The following is a 7,799-nucleotide window of genomic DNA, read 5'->3' as shown; positions in this document are numbered from 1 at the left end:
TTCGAGATGAAGCGTTACTGGTTGACTTGCCTGTGGATTTTCCGTTATACATATTCAACAATTCCGTGTATTGACATATCCTGTCAGATGGAAGTGGGCTTCGTTTGCCCACAAAATCTTCCACGCCAAATCATTGTCCAGTTCTATGTGAGCAAGAAATTCTAAAGCATAGGTCTGTCTAGCTGGTAGGTCAACAGGAAGCAACCCGTGCACCACCACCCGTCTCCCCCTGCATTGATGTGGCCACTGCTTCCACTGACGTCGAATCGATTCGTTTCCATCCGCTACCAGGTTGCACAGCAAAAGAACCCGTCTTTTCGAATTTCAGAATCATTTTCTCCAGACCCATGGCAATCATCGGACCAACACCATTTTTCAAATCCTTCAGTGTGTTGAGCTTCTGCAGAGCGACGTGTGCACAGTCATCATTCTTGTAACAGAACTTTGCAAGCAGTGCACGATCCTGCATTGAGGCAGTCATGGGGAACATCGCAGACGCGAAAGGCCGTGTACTCTGTGTGTTTATACCAACTTCAATGGATCGTGCGCATGACAGGTGTTTTCATTTACGTGTTCTGACAGATAGAGCGCCATCTATTGATAAATTTCACACTATTTTTTTCTTGTGCCAAACATTTCCGCTGTTCTCTGATAATATTCCGTGGCAATTTGACGTTATTCTCACCAGTGAGGTTATTTCTGGAGCGTTAGAAAGTTAAAGTTGAAATGGCTTTGAGCCCTATGGGACTTAACATCTGAGGTCATCAGTCCCCTAGAACTTAGAACTACTTAAACCTAACTAAGGAAATCACAGAAATCCATGCCCGAGGCAGGATTCGGCTTGCGACCGTAGCGGTAACGTGGTTCTAGACTGAAGCGCCTAGAACCGCTCGGTCACGGAAGCTGGCCTTTATTTACAACCACCCTGTATAGAGACATGGTCTCACAAATGGTCTCCTATTACAGGTGCAGTCATTCTGATACAGGCATCATCTCCGGACAGTTCCTTCTAAATACGCAGTACACAATACTGTAAAATATGAAACTTCCTGGCAGATTAAAACTGTATGCCCGACCGAGACTCGAACTCGGGACCTTTGCCTTTCGCGGGCAAGTGCTCTACCACTGAGCTACCGAAGCACGACTCACGACCGGTACTCACAGCTTTACTTCTGCCAGTACCTCGTCTCCTACCTTCCATTTACAGAAGCTCTCCTGCGAACCTTGCAGAACTAGCACTCCTGAAAGAAAGGATATTGCAGAGACATGGCTTAGTCACAGCCTGGGGGATGTTTCCAGAATGAGATTTTCACTCTGCAGCGGAGTGTGCGCTGATATGAAACTTCCTGGCAGCGCACACTCCGCTGCAGAGTGAAAATCTCATTCTGGAAACATCACCCAGGCTGTGGCTAAGCCATGTCTCTGCAATATCCTTTCTTTCAGGAGTGCTAGTTCTGCAAGGTTCGCAGGAGAGCTTCTGTAAAGTTTGGAAGGTAGGAGACGAGGTACTGGCAGAAGTAAAGCTGTCAGTACCGGTCGTGAGTCGTGCTTCGGTAGCTCAGTGGTAGAGCACTTGCCCGCGAAAGGCAAAGGTCCCGAGTTCGAGTCTCGGTCGGGCATACAGTTTTAATCTGCCAGGAAGTTTCATATCAGCGCACACTCCGCTGCAGAGTGAAAATCTCATTCTGGACTGTAAAATATGTTCACATACTTCCACATTGATTGGTAGCTTAATTGCAATGTTCGGACTACACTTTAAGCATGAAAAACACCCCATAAAGTAACACTGTCTCCTCTGTACTTCACCGTTGTCACTATAGATGAAGGCAGTTAACGTTATCCAGGCATTCGCCTAACCTGAACCCATCCATTTGGTTGCCGCAGGGTATAACGTCATTAATCACTCACAGTCACAGATTTCCAGTCATCCAATGCCCAGTCGCGTTGACCAAGCTTCGGTTGCCATTGACTATATAATTATGTGGCTCATAAAGAGATTCTCGAAACGCACAGACATTGTGCTGACTGTATTGGTGGTAATGCTTTGGAACACACAGGTGATTACTTTAGGTGATTTCTAGCTATTTTGTACAACCTCCCTTCCCAATGCTCGACGGTCTGTGTCCTTGAGTAAATGAGGTCTGCCTGGTCTTCAGTTGGTGTGGTTGTTCCTTCGTATTACCACTTCACGTTACCTACAACGAATTTGGAAACATGAAAAGGGTTGAAATATTCCTGTTTGGTTTGCTACTCAGGTGACATCCAGTGTCTAGTCTACGTTCGAAGCCCCCTGCGGGTTCGGGGGTTAGAATAGGCCCGCGGTATTCCTGAGGCTACTAAAAGGAGTGTCAAACGTTTCGGCCCATATGTGATGGTCCCCTCTCAGGTTTGACCTCCATATTTCCCAATTCTTCCGAAGAGCGAGTCAATTGGGGAAGGACGCCTTACATGGTGCATTGTTTCCATCGTGCATTGACACCTTTAGCCAGCTTTCTCGTCGTCGTATTGCCGTCCCGCACATTCTCCATCTCTTGGGCGAGGATACATTCCTGGGTGCGATTTCCACCATGCACTGTGCAGTGTTGCTTCTTGTGGAGGCGACGACCATGGACTTCCTTGCACCTAATATCCATCACAGTAGCCAGTCCATTGTGGTGGGGTCGCCTTGTACCCAGTTGGTTGTAACCCCATGACAACACAGGGATCGCTCTGCTGATGCCTGCACCATTAATTCTCCACTTATACCAAGGAGTAGGTGCCTATCTCCCTGGGGCATCGGGACTCCCGACAATGGCCATCCTGTCTGGTGGCCCTTGCTGGGTGGCGCCCATGGAGAGGGTTCTTGGTCAGAGTGCATGGCATCTTGGGAGATCACCCACAATGAAGCGTGGTACATTGGTACATCATCTCTTGCTGGTGGCCAGTTGCCAGCAGTCTCTAAGTGTTCTCGGGCTAAATTCAACGCTCAGAAATACGATCCCAAATCGATCTCCTCCCTGGCCACACCGTGGGAGGAGCATAAGGCTCAGGATGGTAGTGACACTTATTCGCCCCAGTTCCCAGTTTGTACGATAGCTGATTGGAAGTCTTTCATGTCAACGAAGCCTCAGTTCTTTGTAGAGTATTTAGAGGACACGTTTCGGGAGGTGGAGGGTTTGACCAAAATGCGCTCTGGGTCTGTATTGATAAAAACAGCATCCTCTGCCCAGTCACGAAGGTTACTTGCTTGTTACAAGTTGGGGGATGTTACAGTTAGCATTACACCCCATAAGAGTTTAAATATTGCCCAGGGTATTATTTTCCATAGGGACCTTGTTTTGCAGTCTGATGACGAGCTGCGCGCCAATTTAGAGCGTTCATCAGGGTCCAAAGGATAATCAGATTGCTACCGGTGCCTTCATCTTGGCCTTAGAGGGTGATACATTACCGGAGAAGGTCAAGGTGATGGTTTGCTGCCGTGATGTCAAACCCTATATCCCTCCCCCGATGAGGAGCTTTAAGTGCTGGAAGTTCGGCCATATGTTTTCCTGCTGTACTTCTAGCCTCACATGTCGAGATTGCGGACGCCCACCACATCCCAATACTTCATGTGCCCCGCCTCCCATCTATGTCAACTGCAGAGAGCATCACTCACCTTGCTCGCCAGACTGCAGGATCTTACAGAAAGTGCGGAAGATCATGGAATACAAGACCCAGGACCGAGTGACCTATACTGAGGCTAAGAGAAAATATGAACGACTCAATCCTGTGCGAATGACTTCCTAATATGCTGCTGTTACGACAACCATGATAGCCCCATCAGTTAAACGAATTGCGATCGGCTCACCGAGCCACACGACTCCACATGCCCCCTTGCCCATGGGGGGCACCACCCACCCGGTTGCTTGTGGACCACCTACCTTGGCAGCAACACCCCCTCACCCATCGGGGACATTCGTACCCTCTTCTAAGCCAGAGAAGTGTCCAACTTATTCGGCTACTCTAGCTCACATGGGGTCCCATGGGTCCCTCCCTTCCCAGGTTTCCACAAGTGGGGAGGATGACGCCCAGCAGTGGCATAAGTGCCCACAAGCAGCTGGTTGTAAAGCTTCGCGATCCTCCTCCATCCCAGAGACTGAATCAGTGAAGCCCTCCCAACCAGTGAAACCCAAAGAGCAGCGAGAAAAGTCCAAGAAGAAGACCTCTAAGGCAAAGAAACTTGCAGTGGCACCCACCCCACCGCAACCTACAAGCTCTGCCTCTTAGGGTGAGGTAGAGATTCTGGCGTCCGCTGAGGACCTAGATCTCACCGGACTCTCAGACTCAATGGATGTCACTTGCACAGGTACTCAATCGATGGCAGCTGTTGACCCAGTGGCGTAATTTGCCTTCTCGGTCCCTTCACGCCCTTCACGGCCTTGGAAAATGTCATCCTCCAGTGGAACTTCAGCGGTTTTTTCATCTATCTTGCTGAGCTCCAACAACTACTTAGCCTTTACCCTTTCCTCTGCATTCCTCTTCAGGAAACTTGGTTTCTGGCGATGCGAACCCCCACCCTCAATGGCTATCAGGGTTATTATGAAAACTGGGCAGCTTATGAGAGGGTATCTGGTGGCATCTGCATCTATGTCCAGGCGCTTCAGTCTGGAACTACGCGACCACTACAGTTGCAGGTTCGGATCCTGTCTCGGGCATGGATGTGTGTGATGTCCTTAGGTTAGTTAGGTTTAAGTAGTTCTAGGGGACCGATGACCACTGTTAAGTCCCATATTGCTCAGAGCCATTTGAAGCATTTGTCTGCAGTCTTTATCTCCCACTAGAAGGTGATGTCCAACAGCATGTCCTGGCTGCGCTGATATCCCAATTGCCGCCACCTTTTCTGTTGCTGGGCGACTTCGACGCCCATAACCCTCAGTGGGGAGGATCGGTGGCAACAGGGCGAGGCACCATCATTGAGCAAGTATTGGCACAGCTCGACCTTTCTCTTTTAAATAATGGTGCCTTAACACATTTCAGTGTGGCAACTGGCATGTACTCAGCCATCGACCTTTCGATCTGCAGCCCTAGCCTATTACCATCAGTCCAATGGAGTGTGCATGACGACTTGTGTGATAGTGACTACTTTCCAATCTTTCTGTTACTGTCACAGCGTCACTCTTCTGGGAGCTCCTGCAGACTGGCTATGAATAAGGCTGACTGGGACTTTTTCACCTCCATTGCCACTATAGAGTCTCTTTCCAATGACACCATTGATGCGGTGGTTCAATCGGTCACCACTGACATCGTTACTGTCACAGAATCTGCCTGCCCTGTTCTTCTGGGTCCCTTCGGTGGAGGACTGTGCCTCGGTGGTCGCCCAAGGTTGTTGAGGCGATTAAAGATCACAGGCGGGCACTCTAGCATCACAAGTGGCATCCTTCATTGGAACACCTCATTGCCTTTAAACCGCTCTGTGTGCGAGCCCGCCGCCTCATTCACCAATGCAAGAAGGAGTGCTGGGAAAGGTATGTCTCCACCATTGGCGTCTGTATCTCTCCCTCACAGGTTTGGGCCAGGATTAGGCGACTCTATGGTTGTTGGACCCCTGTCGGCATACCTGCACTTTCTCTGTATGGAGCAGCCTGTACTGACTCCTACACAATTGCAAACCACTTAGCGTAGCATTTTGCTGTGAGTTCGGCTCCTGCGAATTACCCCATGGCCTTCAACTCCCTAAAAGAGCAGTTGGGTCATTGGAGCCTAATATCACACGCGCCACCCTGAACTGCACAGTGCCCCATTCACTGAGTGGAAATTCCAAAGGGCCCTAGCCACTTGCCCTGATACGGCTCCCGGGCCATATTGCATCCACTGTCAGATGCTCAAAAACCTCTATGTGGACCTCCAGCGACGCATCCAAGACCTTTTCTACCATATCTCGGTTGAGGGTGAGTTCCCATCGCAATGGCGGGAAAGTGTCGTAATCCCCGTGTTGAAACCTGGAACGAACCCACTGGAGGTGGGTTGTTCGAATGCATAGTGAGCCGGAAGTTGAGCTGGACACTTGAGTCTCGGAACCTTCTGGCTATGTCTCAGGGTGGGTTCTGTAAGGGCCGCTCTGCCGCCGATAATCTGGTGTGCCTGGAGTCAGCCGTCCGTATGGCCTTTGCCCGCCATCAACATCTGGTCACCGTCTTTTTTGACATGTGGAAGGCATAAAATACCACATGGCGACATCAAATCCTCTCCACGCTTCATGGTTGGGGTTTTCGGGGTTTGCTACCGATTTTCATACAAAGTTTCTGTCGCTTCGTTCCTTCCGTGTGCAAGTAGCCGCCTCCCATAGTTCCTCCCGAGTTCAGGAGAATGGGGTACCGCAAGGATCTGTCTTACGTGTCTGCCTCTTTTTTATTGTAATTAATGGGCTCACTGTGGCGGTGTGAACGTCTGTCTCAGCTTCCTTGTATGCTGATGACTTCTGCCTATACTATAGCTCCACTGACATGGCAGCTGCTGAACGGCAGCTGCAGGGCACTATCCAAAAGGCGCAGTCTTGGGCTGTAGCTCATGGCTTCCAGTTTTCGGCTACCAAGAACCCTCGCTATGCATTTCTGCCAGCGATGCACTGTTCACCCTGAGCCACAGCTTTATTTTGATGGCAAACCTCTTGCTGTGGGATTGGTTTTTGATACCTGGTTGACTTGGCTGCCTCATATTCGGCAGCTTTAACAAACATGCTGGCGGCATGTTAACGCTCTGCGTTCTTTGAGTCATACCAGCTGGGATGCCGATCGGTCTACTCTTCTACAGCTGTACCAGGCATTAATTCAGTCCCGTCTAGATTATGAGAGCCTGGTTTACGGTTCGGCATCCCCTTCTGCACTGCAGTTGCTGGACCCCATCCTTCTCAGTGGGATCCGAATCGCCACTGGAGCTTTCTGGGCAAGCCCTGTCAACAGCATACTTGTGGAGGCAGTTGTCCCTCTATTTCGGTTCTGGTGCCAACGATTACTGGCCGCTTATGCTACACACGTTTTTAGCTAGCCCGGGCATCCAAATTACCATCTCCTGTTCCCTCAGTCGGTCTTCCATCTTCTGGAACGGCGGCCCCGGTCAGGGTGTACGATCGCGGTTCGCGTCACCGCTCATCTCTCTGGGCTTGAGGTTTTCCATCTTCCACCTGTTTTCCGTGCCACTCTGCATATACCCCCACGATGTGTGGCCCGCCCATGCCTTTGGCTCGATTTGGCACAGGGCCCAAAGGACTCAGCCCCTCCTGAGGCCCTCTGCCGTCGCGATGGTGTACTCAACGATGAACCTAGGTGCACGAATGGCAAAACGCCATTTTTTCGAATGAATCCAGGTTCTGTTTACAGCATCATGATGGTCGCATCGGTGTATGGCGACATCGCAGTGAACGCACATTTGAAGTGTGTATTCGTCATCGCCATATTGGCGTATATCACCCAGCGTGATGGTATGGGGTGCCACTGGTTACACGTCTCGGTCACCTCTTGTTCGCATTGACGGCACTTTGAACAGTGGACGTTACATTTGAGATGTGTTACGACCCGTGGCACTACCCTTCATTCGACTCCTGCGAAACCCTACATTTCAGCAGGATAATGCAGGTTCTGTACGGGCCTGTAATGATAAGGATATCAGTAATGATAAGGATATGACAGCATATGTGACGACGGGTCCTACAAGGAATGTTAAGGTAGGATACAAATATCAGAATCTCTTAGCAGTCAGCATCAAATATTCGGTGACGAGGAAGAAGATGTTGAAAACAAATGGAAAAAGTTCAAAGGCAGCGTTCAATATGCCCTAGACAACTA

The 7,799-nt window shown here is 49.9% G+C and overlaps 2 non-coding genes across 2 annotated transcripts; one reads left to right on the top strand and one right to left on the bottom strand.

Moving 5' to 3' along the window:
• Positions 1-1,067: 1,067 nt before the first annotated feature.
• Trnas-cga (transfer RNA serine (anticodon CGA)) lies at positions 1,068-1,141 on the bottom strand. The gene has a single exon. It is a non-coding gene; the product is annotated as a tRNA-Ser (tRNA).
• A 405-nt stretch (positions 1,142-1,546) lies between these two features.
• On the top strand, positions 1,547-1,620 carry Trnas-cga (transfer RNA serine (anticodon CGA)). Its single transcript has one exon. It is a non-coding gene; the product is annotated as a tRNA-Ser (tRNA).
• Positions 1,621-7,799: the final 6,179 nt, after the last annotated feature.

Source organism: Schistocerca nitens, chromosome 5 (assembly GCF_023898315.1).
Source record: "Schistocerca nitens isolate TAMUIC-IGC-003100 chromosome 5, iqSchNite1.1, whole genome shotgun sequence".
NCBI lineage: Eukaryota > Metazoa > Arthropoda > Insecta > Orthoptera > Acrididae > Schistocerca > Schistocerca nitens.
Note: the sequence above shows the minus strand (reverse complement) of the source record. Positions and strands in the feature narration are given on the sequence as shown.